Here is a 16,212-nt window from a genome sequence, read left to right as displayed (position 1 = left end):
ATATTTATTAATACTGGAACGTTAGTAATGAAATATAAGTTTAATAATAATGCAAATAATTTATTAAAATGCAGTACAAAAAATGTTAACTGACTAAAAAATACTATAATAACAAATTTCTTCCGTTTGCCACGTTATTTATATAGACCTAGGTAGATTTTAAAAAGTGACACAGGTACAATTAATAATATATTAGTTCGGCATAAAAGTTGCTGTCACGACATCGAACAATAAATTAAAATTCGTAAAATAAATTAAAATTATTAATTAAACAAATCTTTATAAAGAAACGCAAGTATACCAAATTTGGGGCCCAATCGAACTCCAGGAAATGATATCATAATAGTGTACTATATTATGGTACCACTCGATATACTTTAAGGTACCATAATGTTGCAATGTCACCGAAGATCCGTAGTATACCAAATTTAAGAACAATCGAACGCCATGAAATGGTATCGTAATATGGTACTATATTAAGGTACCACTTTATATACATCATAGTTCAATCGTATTACAATGTAACCGAAGATACGTAGTATACCAAGTTTGAACCCAATCGAACGCCAGGAAATGGTATCGTAATATGGTACTATGTTAAGGTACCACTTTATATGCATCATAGTACCATCATATTACAATGTCACCGAAAATACGTACTATCCCAAGTTTAAGCCCAATCGAACGCCATGTACGTAATATAGTACTATATTATGGTACCAGTTGATTTGCTTCATGGTACCATAATAATGCAATGTCATCAAAAATACGCAAATATATATCAAATATGAGCTCAATCGAACGCCAGGAAATGGTATTGAAATATGGTACTATATTAAGGTACCACTTTATATGCATCATAGTACCATCATATTACAATGTAACCGAAGATAGGTAGTATAACAAATTTAAGTCCAATCGAACGCCAGGAAATGGTATCGTAATATGGTACTATATTATGGTACCTCTTATTATGCTCCATGGTACCATAATATTACAATATCACCGAAGATACGTAGTATCCCAAATTTAAGCCCAATCGAACGCCATGTACATAATATGGTACTATATTCCATAATATAGTACCATATTATGTACATGGCGTTCGATTGGGCTTAAATTTGGGATACTACGTATCTTCGGTGATATTGTAATATTATGGTACCATGGAGCATAATAAGAGGTACCATCACCAGATGATATGCATCAAAGTACCATCATATTGCAATGTCACCGAAAATACATAGTATACCAAGTTTAAGCCCTATTGCCGCCATGTACCTAATATTGTTATGTCATCAAATATGGTACTATGGAAGGTACCACTTTATATGCTCCATGATATTACAATGTCACTGAAGATATAGTATACCAAGTTTAAGCCCAATCGAACGCCATGTATCGTAATATAGTACTATATTATGGTATCACTTGATATGCTTCTGAAAAAAACGGCGCCCAGTTGGCTGGAAAAGGACGATCGATGACATTTCCCATATAAATTTACATATAAAATGACAGTGATATTCATTTCATATCTATCGCTAACGCCGTTTTTTCCCGATTATACAATATGAACTTGGTATGAACACAATCGAACGTCAGGAAGTGGTATCATAATAGTAGAAGAATACTTATTATATTGTCGCCGAATTACAATGAAAATTCAGGATTCAATTATACAATCAAACGTCAGGAAGTGATTGTAATTTAGCTCATAACATTTAATTCCAACTAACATGGCAAACTGAAAAAAACAGCTCTGATCTATTTTAATATGTTTAAATGATGTAGCAAATTTGAAGGTAGGCTTTATCAGGAAGTATTACGATATGAATTGCACAATGGCAACACTGCACAAAATTCTTTTAAATTTTGTTTGTAGAAAACTGTTTTCTTTTAAATTTATTGCCCTCTATTATGTAGTAGCGAAACTACCACATCAAAATATCTGATTTGGAGACAGACTTTTAAAGCCTGTCTCCTTTTGCTACCTACAATTTTATACATGTAACGAGGCTTCTGTTGCGTAGCTAGATATTCTGTGGTATAAGTGTTTATTCGGATGAAAGTAATGTTATGTTAAACCATGATAATTTACATAAAACATACAAATAAATATTAATGAAGTAATACTGAAAAATCCTCGGAAAAGTAGTTTTCATAAAACAACCTTTAGTTGCTTTAGTTTTCTTAGTTATAATAAAACATTTTTAGAACCACTGACCAAGCAGTCATAGTCGTCTCATTATCCTTTTGTCTATTTTATCATAAGCCAATAAATAAATATAAATTTATTGGACTTTAATTCTAATCCCAAGTTAAAAAATCTTGATTTTTAGAATTATTTACGATAGCTTCAGAAACAATTTTGGGAATTTCTAATCTTTTTTCGACGTTGAAATATTATATGATAGCTCAGGTAGAACAGGATACAACAAAAGATCAATAAATTATAGTTTTCTCGTAAATATCTTTGAAGGTCTTCTAAGAAAGATAGGCAACGCGTTCCCCAAATCGAATTAATTTATAACGCATAATTAATTCAATGAAAAATCGTAAATACTTGTTAAGTAAGGACACGAACTTTTTTTAATACGAATGCTGGGATTCAAGGTTCATTGTTAAATAAATGATCGTGTTGGTCACAGATATTAAACAGAAGTTTTAAAGTAATTGATACCTAAAATAACTGGTCTATAAAGGAAAAAAATAAATATAATATTGTTAAAACAAACCTATATCTCTATGGGTATCTCCTAAAATCCAATAATTTTGAAGATCTTTTGTTTAATTTTTAGTTAAAAAATATAATATCTTGATAATATGGCTGGATTAAGTCAGTCACAAGAAACGAATAAAATTTCGATTTATAAGCATATAAGATAAATGTGAATTTCTATAAGTACACGAGTAGATGAGTATTCTAAAATAAAAAGAATAAGCTCTATGTATTGTTTAAAAAACCTTACTCAACAAAAATTGTAATACTACCATTTTCGCTTTTTTAATACAATTGTGGGTATACCCAATTGTGTATTGTTAAATAAAAAAAAGTGATAAACTTTATTCAGTCTGAACACTACAGAAAATGTTTAATTAGAAATTGTTTGTTCAATCATTTGAAACGAGCTTTGATAAACAAATTTATTACAAGACATTTACGTGGTTTTACGCAAACTGATAAAAGTGCATTTTATAAACATATAAACGAAAGATCAGCTGTTATCGGCGTGGTTATTTATTTCGTCTAAGTTTTTAAATAGATGCACCATTAATAATAACAGGAAAAAACTATTAATATAGCTTATTTAAATGTTATTTCAGATAGCGGCTGATTTAACTGGAAAACCATAGTTTAAAATGCTGATAAATTTAATTAATGACATAGACAACTCTTGAAAATTCTGAAAACTCTAGCGTTATTAATTTACTTTAACAGTAGAGGTCAGCACTTTGAGCGATACTCGAAAAAAAAAGCTCGACCTTGCCAAGGCTTTTCTTTTAAATGGTATTTTTATCCGTTTAATAAAAAATGCATTCCTTCCTAAAATTCGTGTATTATTTAAGTAAGTATTTTGCGATTATATTAACAATAATTATCAAATTGTTATAATTAACGACATTACAGGAAAACAGCGTGGGAGCCGATTATAAGAATTTATTCAAATAAACGCTTTGTGCCTCACCTTTTTTAGGATATCCAGTTTGGACGCAAACAAGTCTAAAATTAATCCTTATAGAACTAGATCACAGTGAACACAAACTATCACAGACGGCATCGACACTGCACATAGTACCACAACAGAATCGAAGGAACTTATCACCACCATCAACACACTTTAATATCCTACTAATAATTTTTACAGCTCACAAAAGAGTTTTGTTCTTAATACGGACGCATAGTCTCGATTAGGACGCGTACAGAGTTTTCCAAAGAGCCGATCGCACACGATCCAAGATGAGATTTTTCCACACTGAAAATGTAGTACCGACAGACAAATGCATTTCTTCTGGAACGAACAGCGGTTTTCGTTGATGCCGCTTAACCAGACTGTGTGACTGAGCGCTATTCTAGCGCGTCCGCGACTGGGAATCGACTGAATCGCTTGGCGTTCGTCAAGTCGGCTCGACTCTCGACTGTTGACCTCGCACAGACACGCTCGCTTTTGAAATAAGGCGATTCGAAAACAATTCTTGATACTTAAGGATTTTGTAACGTAGTTCTCGGTATAGCAGACGACGAAACCGGCGTAGTAGAGCTCGACACCAATAAGAAAGTGTGTTCGTTTGTGCCAGTGATGGGGAGGGGACAGATAAACTTTCAATCGGTAACTTTTGCGGTTTACTTCAATTTTTGCATTATATCTTAAGGTATTGGATGGAAGACCTTTAAAATACCTAAAGCAAACAATTGTTTATTAGATTGGATTAACAGAAATTGTATTTAGTGATGAGCGTGAGTCTTGATCTTGCTGTCTTGGTCTTTGTCTTGCATGAAAAGGAAGTAAGTAGTAAAAACTTATTACAACAAATGTAGGACTTACAAGAGTCTTGCATCAAGACCAAGACCTAGACTACTTATTAACTGCAAGACCAAAACCAAGACCATCCAAGTGGAAACCAACTTCAAGCGGAACTCAAGGACCTGGAAGATTCCATCCGTAACCTGGAATGGGAATCCTCTAACGTTCTAAGACATTCGAAGAAATTTCTCAGAATTTACGACCGAGAAAATCAAAAATTTTCGTTGATTTAAGGAAGAACAATCTTAGTACTGTCACGCGGTTTTTAACAGGGCACTGTTTCCTCAACGAACACTTCAGTAGATTGAAGCTTAGAAACAACGACGAATGCAGATTCTGTGGGGAAAATAGGGAAACACCAGAAAATCTCATCATTGAGTGCGCCGAGACGACAACCATTCGTGCCATGAACTTTGGTACGACTGATATCGGAGATGGAAAATTAACCGCTGTAAAACCGTCTTAGATACTAGCTTTTGTCGAAGCCTTCGGACTGTATGATGATTTATAACTCAAGAAAAGGGGACACAATAGATATGTAAGGTCGCCGGTGATTGAGAACATACAACATACATTCTACATTCTCTACAAGACCAAGACCAAGACCAAGACCAGGGAAACCTTGGTCTTAGTTTTGCATTTGCTTATCACTGATTCTATTAGAATTTAACACCTAGTGAGGCCAGGAAGATGGTCCTTTTAGACACTTGGGGTCCCTGGGCAGTTCACAAAAGATCAAATCAAGATTTTAGTCTACAGCTGTGGTACTCGATTTTTTGTCTACTGTGAAGAGTCCCTGCAGAATTGGCGTTAAGTCTCTTTACCGTCATTGGCTTATGGACTTCATCTTCGTTTTTATCTTCTCTTGGCCGCTATTGTAATACCGATTTCATCCATTTAATCAATATGCCATCTGCCAATACTACAATATGCCCAACCAACCAAGCAATCTCCATTTTACTCTTGCTATTTCCATTTTGCTTCACCTTTGCAGGCCATCTTTTATAGCTACAAGCTGTCAAACAGTTGTAAACTTTTATTTACAGTTGAGGGTTGGCACCTTTGGTGTTACAACAGTAAAATAAAACACTAAATCGTCACAATACACCAAAAACACTTTATTTTTGCACTGGATGCGCGTATCGCTAACCATATTAGTATCATCAGCAGATGATTAAAACTGGAAAGTTTCAAATTTTTTTCGTCCAGTGCGAAAATATACCGTTTTGGTGTATTGTGGTGATTTAGTGTTTTATTTTGCAAACTTTTATTAGTTATTTAATTCGTAAGAATCATCTTTACCTTCCATTTCGAAATAAACAGAAGATCTAAATTAAAAAAGATATTTTTTTTCCTTTTATAATCTAATCTAAATTTGTTAGGAAATGATTATATAGTAAACATTTTTGTAGCAAGCATTTTATTAATATCGTATGATCGAAAAAAAACCGGCTGGAAATGATGATCGATGATATTTCCCATATAAATTTACATATAAAATGACAGCGATCTTCATTTCATAGCCATCGTTGGCGCCGTTTTTTTTTCGATCATACGGTATATTATAATATTCCTTTTAGCAACAATTGTTTATAACAGAAATTCTATTTAGTGTGAGCGAGACTGATCTTGTTTCTGATCCTCTCTCTTGCACAAAAACCAAGACCAAGACTAGTGTTTGAAAAATTATTGACTATTTTTATTATTTATTATTAAAAGACCAATAATTTATACTTCTAAATTTCTGTTAAAAGCTTAAATTCATTTAGTCGGCCCTGCCGGCCTGAACTCAGCATAATTCGTTATTTCATGATTTACGTTTTCTAGTTGAACTGTTATCAGAAAATATTTTGGCTCATTATTAAAATATATGGACGTTGCTGATTAAGGCAAAGTTACAAATATCAAGATAAATTTGTTCTCTATAAAGAATATTAAATTATTTGGGACAACTAATACACAGCTCGGGATCTCTACTATCAATAATCATATTCAAATCTAGAATGGCACTCTATCTACAGAAGAAAACATTCGACCAATAATACCAGTCATGACCTATGCATGCGAAACCTGAACACTTAAAACGGACATCATAAGGAAAATGCAGGCCGCACAACGCTCAATGGAACGAAATATGCTGGGAATAACCAAGAGAGACCGTAAAAGAATAGAGTGGATACCACAAAAGACCCAGGTCCATCCACAGAGTCCATCCAGATGCCATCCACAGAGTCAAATCCCTCAAATGGTAATGTGCAGGACACCTGGCAAGAAGAACGGACAAAAGATGGACCACAAAAATTACAGCATGGTACCCACGAGGAATTAAGAGACCTAGGGGAAGACCGAATTTGGGATGGGACCATGATTTAGGAAATTAGCAGGGATAACTTGTGCCCGCATAGCCAACAATAGACAACAATGGGCCCAACTACAAAGAAAGTATGTAAAGGAGGCTACACCATAATTGGAAATGGTTGAATAAGCTGAAAATGATGATGCTACCAATATAGAGTATCACTACTTTAGGTAGCAATTCTCCAAATTTTTATAATAGTGGGTACCTATGGATATCGTCTTACCATTCGTGTAGAACGAAAAAAGTTATTTATTTTATCGAAAATAAATAATGATCTAGTAATAATGTTACTGTATTTGTTTCATATAATAACTAATAATACATGTCAAATGTCAAACATTGTGTAGGCGGAGTAAACGATAGAATAAACTTTTTTTTGTTTCTTATGCATTTTCCTAAGTATACTGTTATACCCTGCTGGCAAGCGAAACCTTGGGTCGGCGTTTACATGTATTGGTGTGAATCGCTATGGCAATCTAGTAAGTCGGAGAGAGCAAAAATACGAAGTATTTATTACATAATCACCTAATCTGACGCTAGATTCCATACGCTTGGGAGAATACATGCCTTCTGTCTTTATTCAGTACATCTTATTTTACTAAGCGTGTTGACCGTACTCACGAAAACCGGCACCCAAGACCAGAAATGCCGACCCTAGTATACCATATAAGATTATCAAATCGTTCTTCCAAAATGTACATACATTTTTACCAAGACTTTAATATTAAATAATTTATAACGTATCAATAGACATTAATAATACAAATTCATTAAAAATATAATAGCCATTATGAGTATAAAATCGAGGTCCATTCAAAAAATGTCCTCAAATATTTTATTTGGGTCGAGCTCTGGTACGCTTAGAGATATTTTCCGAGGAAGCCATTAGACCGATAGGCTGAAATTCGTAGGAGAGAAAGGAAAAGAGTAAGAGAGAATGGTACTGCCACGAGAGTGCGAGAGAAACAGAGATGAATAGCATAGCTAGCGGCGAGTACCGAGAGTTTAGAAATGTAAAAATAACTGGAATTGAATGAAAGGAAACCGTCCGTGATGGTGGTGGTGGCATTTGATGTGTTTTCTACTGCCGCTCTGCTAACAATCTCCTTTTTCTATTTATTGTGGTATAAATAATTTGAAAAATTATCCATTTTTGACCGAAATTGTCTTTAACGTTGAAATTTTTTCAACACTTTTTGACTTGTGACATCACCAGTACTAGATACTTCTAGACTATCATCTCAGTACTGCAGGAACTGACGATGACGCTACAGTGATTTCATCATACTTTACTAAGTCTTTCTATTTAACATGATCCAGTACGCCAACTAGTTCTTAATAAATATATCTAATTTTGTTTGATTAGGTTTTGCTTTATGACCACTTGTGATATATAATATGTTACGGTTAAGGTCCGATGTCCGGTTAATGTCGACATTATCCGGTTAATCTCGAGAATAACACACAACAAAACAACCAAAAACATAACCTTACCCAAACATTAACATGTTAATGTCGACATTAACCGGACAACGGCATTTAACCGTAACACATACAAGTCAAAACCACGTGTAAAACTTTAACATTAAAGACAATTTCTGTCAAAGTATTTTATTTTAAAATGTTTATTTTTAAAAAAACCGGGTCTCTATTAAAAATGACAAAGTTGATGATGGTTCCAGAAAAACGAAACGTCTCAAGTGATTTTTCTCACCAGAGGATAATAAGCTGAAAAGTTTCTTTGAGAATGCATTTATAGAGATTTTTCTAATTGTCAAAATAAACTCTTGAAACATCCTGTATAAATAGAGTGATTTGAATGGCACATTTATAATTTAGAACAAAGCTGAACAGAGTTTTTGATATCAGTCTACAGACCCTAGAGCAAAACTACCTATACTATCACCTTAATTTCAATCATACATCATCGGTAATCAAAAATCAAAAACCATCTGCAATTCCCAAGAATCACAGGAAATCATGAAAATGAATATAAGAAAAAAAACCTAAAATGGGAATCCTAGAGATTTAACTGATGCAGTTATCGAGAAAATGGACAATCAAAGAAAATGAACCAATCAGGAGAAACATAAAGAAACTGCATTGTTCCTTTATTTTTTACAATAAAAGAAACATTAACATAAGTATTTGCTTTTGTCTGCCTAATAAAGTCAGTTCTGTCAATTCACCTGGTCATTCAACATGAAAGTTGAATTGTCAGAAAAAAAGTATGTTCTTTGGATTCACAGTAATATTGTCAAGTAAATGCATTATTTGCTCACAAAACTGTAGTCTCCTATCGTCATCATTTTCAGTTCATTCCTTTACAATCGGCAATTTATACAGATGAAAATGTGGATATGCTTAAGTATCCGTATTACTGAATATTAACTAATTTTATTTTCTATTGTAATTTGTTAGGTCTGGTCTGGTCGTCTGGTTTTTAGGATTTTCTTGAATGTTCAACACAAGATCGAATTTAACATTTTGGCATAGTAATGCAGTTTTTCTAGTTTTACATACATGATGTATTATGTCTTCTGTGATAATGGTGGAAAATCTTAAAAGTTTCTCTGCAACTGAACAACTTTATTTTGGGCTCTTTGTCTGTCCCCGTCTCCTATGATTATATTAGAATATCTATTTAATGGGTTTCCGTTATGGAGGCCATCTTCTTCTTCTTCTTCCTGTGCCTTGTGCTTAGCCGCACGTTGGCGATTGTCTGTACTCTTCATACAATGTGTAGAATGCCGTTTTCGGCTCTTCGAAATATGGTGCCTGCGTCGCTGATGTTACACCAATCCGGTATGTTTTTTAGCCAGGAATGTTGTTTTTTCCTGGGCCTCGCCATCCCTCTAATTTTCCTTGTAGAATCAGCTTAGTAATGTAATATTTGTCTCCTCTAAGGATATGGTCGAGGTATGAAACTTTTCTTTCTTTAACTATATTAAGCATTTCTTGTTCATAACCTGCAGTTCTTAAAACTTCTTCGTTGGTGGCATGTGCGGTCCATGGTACATGTAAGAGTCTCATAGTAATGTAATATTTGTCTCTTCTAAGGATATGGTCGAGGTATGAAACTTTTCTTTCTTTAACTATATTAAGCATTTCTTGTTCATAACCTGCAGTTCTTAAAACTTCTTCGTTGGTGGCATGTGCGGTCCATGGTACATGTAAGAGTCTCCGGAGTGTCCACATCTCGAAAGCCTCGATGCGGCTCAGGGTTCTAGCCTTGAGAGACCACGTTTCTGCGCCGTATAGTAAGATGGACCATATGTAGCAAATTATATACCCGTAGTCTAAGTGCTAGCGGGAGACTGCGTGCTAATAGGAAGTTTTTAAGTTTAAAAAATGTTGATTTTGCATAATTCCTTCTAAGTTTAACGTCCTCATCGCAGTCCCATCGTTCATTGATCATAACACCTAGATATTTAAATCGTGGTACTCGCTCTATAATATTTCCATCCACCGTCAATGCGGTGTTGATTATAGGCTGGCGTTCTATTACCATAAGTTTGGTCTTGGTAGCGTTGATTTTAAAACCGAAACGATTTTATTGTATTATTTGCTGGAGATCCTCTAAAGTTGGTGCTAGAATTGCCGTATCATCTGCATATCTTATATTGTTAATTGAAACTCCATTAATCTTATTCCTCCACTTTCTCCTTCCAGGGCCATTTGAAATATCTTTTCGACGTATACTATATTAAAAAGTACTGGTGACAGTATACAGCCCTGGCGGACTCCTTTACACGCATTGAAGGTGTCTGTGGATAAATTTTTGTTAACTCTTATCTCCGCGATCTGGTTCCAACCGCGGAGGTTCAAATCATGGAGGTTCAAACCATGGAGGCCATCGCTTCTTATATTTCTATTTTACAATATTAAAATTATTAGTGTAACAGTATGGCAAAATTGGACAAGGGACAAAACTTCAAACGTTGCTTGCCCATTCAAATAAACATTTAAGGTTGTTTATTTCGGTATTAATGATTTCGATGTCTTTTATGAAAAAGTCATCATCATCATCATCATGTAGCCATCGTTGTCCACTGCTGAACGTACGCCTCCTCCATATTTCTCCATGTCTCTCGATTTTGGGCCGTCATCATCCAATTTCCAGCAATCCTCTTTACATCATCGGTCCAGCTGCAGCGTGTCGGTGGTCTGCCTCTGCTACGTTTATCTGCTCGAGGTCGCCATTCTAACAATCTTCTAGTCCACCTGTCTTTAGATGTTCTCGCCACATGACCTGCCCATCTCCATTTCATTCGAGTTACGTGTTCCACTATGTCTTTAATTTTGTTTTTTTGTCTGATAGTGTTATTAGGAATTTTGTCTCTTTTAGTTATTTCAAGCATGACTCTCTCCATGGCTCTCTGGGCTACTCTTAAATTTTCTGCTTTTTTTTTAAAAGTGCTAAAAATATAATTAACTTAATCAACTAACGAAATAAAAAAAAGAGTTTCATAGATTTTTGTTGTTAATCTAACTTCGACCTAAAATAAAGAAAAACTGTGTTATATAACAATCAATAACATGATAGACATGTTCAACAATGCCAACGAGTGCCCAAAAGGTACCTATGTCCCAGTCTTAACGGGTGCACTGTCTGTCGGACACTGTCTCACTGTTGGGAAATATATTTTGTCTCACTGTTGGACATTAACACCAGTCGGCCATTTTGTAATTTATTTTATTCTAAAACTATTTGAACAAAAAAACTTAGAGGTATATTCTAAAAAACCATTCTAAACTTACCTCTCCACTAATGGATTTATTAAAATAACTAAGTGTTGGCCTTACAGACTGAAGAAAACGCACGTGTTAAAAATTATTTTTCGCTTCAAAAATTGTATTGGGTGCAGTTGACATATATCTCCCAACACTGCAGGTTCTATATTTGATACAAAATAGTTGGTATATTGGTAGTGTTTTACTCTCGAAAGGGGAATTGGATTCGACGCGTTTTAAATGAAGGGGATTAAATGTCTCACTGTTGGACCTGTTTCACTGTTGGGCATTCTCCCCTAGTGTTGGAGCGTTAAATTGCTCTTATATTATATAGATAAAACTTCCATTGTTATTTAAACATTATGCTGAATAAGAAAAAAAACGGCGTTATACAGATATTTAATATAGATATAATGCAATTTTCTCAGAAAATTTCTAACGTAATTGCATACTACTTATTTGATTAGGCGTAACAACGCACTTGTATATGTGTGTCTGTAGATTTTAACAGCCGTTCTCTGTATGCGTTTCTACATAATTATAACAACATAGTATGTATGCTAAACAAAACAAAAACACCACTGCGATATTTAAAAAGGTTTCTACTTGTTTCCTTCTCTTGTCCTTTCGCGCTAGGTATAGTTTCTGGGAAAATGTGATAAATTATTCAAGAGGAAATAATCTAAAACCGAGTTGCTATAGAGCTATAAATAAATCAGGTGGTAAAAGGGATTATTTAAGTAATTCTTGAAATACAACGTTGTCTCTTGAATACATCAATTATTATTGTAAAAAATATTTTCTATGAAGTATGCTTTTAGACCCTTTGTGTCTTGAAAAGATCAATTATTGTAAAGAATACTTTTTTTGAAATATGTTTTAGACCTATCTTAATATTTCAAATTTTCTGAGCTATTCAATCGATTTAATTAAGGTGACTTTTATCTATGACTTATTAATTTAAGTCAAGAAAGAAGAGACAAATTTAAAATTCATGATGCTACTATAGCTACTACTTATTACAAAACATAAATAAAATAAAGATATTTTTGATTAATAAATACACTTTTAAAGGTGGTTTCCATATTATGTACAGGGTGTCCCATTTTTTGAAATCATACGGTATCTCCGTTATTAGTAGAGATAGGAGGATGTGGTTTGCACAAACCTGTCCTACTTTTTTGTCAAACGGAAGATGCCTTAAACAACATTTTCATAGCTCTCTTCGTTTCTGAGCTACAGGGTCTTTTTGAAAATCAGACAGTCCCCGTATTTCCGTTATTGTGAAAGGTATCGAAAAGGTGGTGGACAGGTGATTATTGTAGAACTTTTTACGTAGAACTTAAGAGTTCACACTTGATACCGGTCAGTGATACTTCTGAATGAAACGTTGTGTAAGCAAAATAAATAAAGACAATGGAAGTCCGAAATTCTTTTAGTTTTAATACTGAATCATTGTCTACCACATTCTTGTTTGTTGTTCAGTGTTAATTGATTTTGTGTGGATCAAAATGGATCTAAGTGTATTTAGTGTTTGAAATTATATTCGTTTGTTATATTGTTTTCCTATCCTTATCTTTTCTGAAACGCCACATGTATGGGATTGTAGATCAGATTAGATTTTTTAATGTGGCTATTGGTTGGTTCCACTGCGATCATTTCAGATCTATTGTCGTCTGGAATTGTGAACTATGTAAATTGTCTTAATTATTGGGGTACTCTGCTAAGTAGTTTGTGTTTTGAATGTCTTTTAACGGTCTTGTTTTTTTCATATTCTTAGTATTCTTTTACGTGGTTTATGTCCTAATTTAATAAATTATTATTGTTTGAACATATTGCTTTGCCTTATCCAACAAACTTTAAATACCATATTTTTTAAACTTAACGATGACGATTACTTGTAGTACTTCTACAAACTCTACCATTCAGGAAAGTCGCTATGTGTTACCCCTTGCTATTTTTTATGTCAATAATTATGTCTATATTATGACAAAATTTCAATCTTATGGATACGTTCTGTAAGATTTTCCATTTATTTATGCTAAATAGAAAATGTATATTATGTATATTAAAATGGAGAGTGTATTTGGCGAAAATGTATTTTCCAACAAAGACATATGAATAATTCAAAAGGAAACATCCGAGATTCCAGGAAGAAGAATAATAAAATGTCGCAGCTTCGGGAATAGAATTTTTATAAAAATTTGAAATTCCGATACGTTTTATTAAATTTTTAAGTTTGTGAGGCAATAAAATAAATAACGGTTGGAGCTAAAAAGGTAGTTTCCTAAAAGTTTAAATAATATTGGAATTTGAATAAAAACAACCACAAGATATCAAGAAGATTTTAATAAAAAAAACTAACATACGTAATTAAAAATATTTATTAAAGACACTTTTGCAAGTAAGAGTTTTAAGAATATCAATATTTGCTATATTGTTATTAAATATTTAAATAAAAATAATAACAAATTAGCAATTAACCGATTTAGAAAGCACTTTGTTAATCTATAATCGTTTTAGTTTAATCGCTTGATTATCCATTGTTTATATTAACAAGCACATCGAATTAATTTTTTTCTAAGAACTACTGATCGTCGTCATATAAATTTTTTTATTGCCCTATATCCTATATGTCATATGTCGGACAATAAAAGTATAGGAACATTGTGCAGGGTGTCCAAATTTGAGCCGAGATCGTTTGAAATCATGAAATCAACTAATCTCGAATTATAGAAGCGATAAGAGGTCGCTTAAAAGAAGGCAAAGTTGCACAATTTGATGCTGATCAAAATATCACCGTGAAAATACAAATATTCGCGATTTCATTCGTATTTTTTTTGAGTTTGATTTATGACTCTATCTGAATAGATATATCAAATAAAATTTTTCATTCTCATTGCTACTTTTCTTGATCTACAAGATGGTGTTGACGCGCGACGGGTCGTCTTTGAGCTGCCATCATAAGAAAATTAAAATAAAATCGCGAATATCCGGGTGTTTCCAAAAATCGTAGAAAGTACATATTTGGAATTGTTGCAACACAGAACTCTGCAAAACAGTATATTAAACATAAATCATGTTTTACAATAATTATAAAAACAATTATTACTTACTACGTGTTTTCAATGTTTTCGAAAAGTACACTTTGTCTTTTATCAGTTTGGCTGTCATCAGGCAGGCTTTATTATACAAAGTGTCAAAAAATAGCGTATCTAACTTCGGTGGGTGATTCTACAGATAAAAACAAGTAAAAACATTATAAATATATGCCCTAAAATACTTCTCGAGGAATCCTTCTTGTAATGACTATTTTATGTAAAGTTCGAAACGGTGAACGGTTTTTAAGATATTTATGTTTAAAGGGTACGATGCATCGATCTTAGCATTAGCCAAAATGATAAAATGAAAAGAAATTATTAATTAGTTAATCTTACATGATTTCTTATGATATTAACTAGTGTTGCACAAGACAAGAATACTTGTCTTGAAAATTAACTTCTTGTCTTGTCTTGAAATTCAAGACAAGAAATTTTCAGTCTTGTTTTGCAGATTTCTTGAATGGCAAAGTCTTGTCTTGTCTTGCAAGACTCTTGAAATTTCTCGTCTTGAGAAATTTATGGTATTTATTTTATTTTTTTTATTATGGAAGATTGGTTGGAAAAGTTTGGACATGGGGTGTACAGAAAGGTCATGCTAGAGTGTACTATTTGCGCTATTTGATACTACTTTTTGTTCGCGGAGCAATTTCGTGCATAAAAAGTAGTACCAAATAGCGCAAATAGCGTGCTCCACGAACCCACCATTAGTTTCAACTACCGTTAGTTTTTTTATAATACCATTATACCAATATAATTTTGTGTATAATATCAATTACCAATATACGGTTTGTTGCCTCGACTTTATTTTATTTCATTCTCAACTCTAAAACACTGGTCAATATTAATGCGGGGTTTATACAACATTTGCATAAGTCGTAATCATAATCACAGTCTTAATCATCGTCATAATCGCAACGCATTTTAATGTGCGTTTATAGAACATTTTCATAATCATAATTTTTATACCAGTGAAGTTAGGTAACATAATTAAAGGCTAAGTTCATGGTAGATGTCAACAGGTTTATAAGAAGTGGATAGTTTAACTTTTATGATTATGACTATGTTTGTGATTATGACTATGTAAATGTTGTATAAACCCGGCATAACTTGCGCAAAGACCTAATTATCACTTAAAAAAATGTATCATTTCTAACTTTCAAGAAATCTTGCAAGACTCTTGAAATTTTTTGCATATTAAAGTCTTGTCTTGTCTTGAATTTCTTGCAAGAGTCTTGGTCTTGCAAGACTTTTTCAAGACTCTTGTGCAACACTAATATTAACTTATAATTGACTTATACTTATTGCCAATTCCAATAATTTAGGTTTCTCCCGAGCCTGGTTTTATAATTATCTATTTAACAATGTCATCTTTAGGATATATTGCCGTAAAATGATAATAAATTAAAACAAATTTGAAATACAACCCAAGATCTAATATACAAAATGCATACCTTACGAAAAATAAAACTTACAACTCGCAATTATTGCATAT

At 33.2% G+C, this 16,212-nt stretch overlaps 1 protein-coding gene across 2 annotated transcripts in view; it reads right to left on the bottom strand.

Moving 5' to 3' along the window:
- Window positions 1–16,212, bottom strand: part of LOC115878556 (cytokine-inducible SH2-containing protein-like) — a 179,735-nt gene that overhangs the window by 12,529 nt on the left and 150,994 nt on the right. Inside the window, exon 1 of one of the 2 annotated variants that reach the window (XM_030895078.1) lies at window positions 3,690–4,187. The exons of the other annotated variant lie outside the window; for it this stretch is intronic. The gene's annotated coding sequence lies outside the window, so the exon portion shown is untranslated. Of the gene's footprint in view, window positions 1–3,689; window positions 4,188–16,212 lie in introns of those variants that run through there. 2 annotated transcript variants of the gene reach the window in all.

This window comes from Sitophilus oryzae, unplaced genomic scaffold (assembly GCF_002938485.1).
Source record: "Sitophilus oryzae breed Bouriz unplaced genomic scaffold, Soryzae_2.0 scaffold_1518_pilon_pilon, whole genome shotgun sequence".
NCBI classification, from domain to species: domain Eukaryota; kingdom Metazoa; phylum Arthropoda; class Insecta; order Coleoptera; family Curculionidae; genus Sitophilus; species Sitophilus oryzae.
This window is presented reverse-complemented; position numbering and strand designations above follow the sequence as displayed.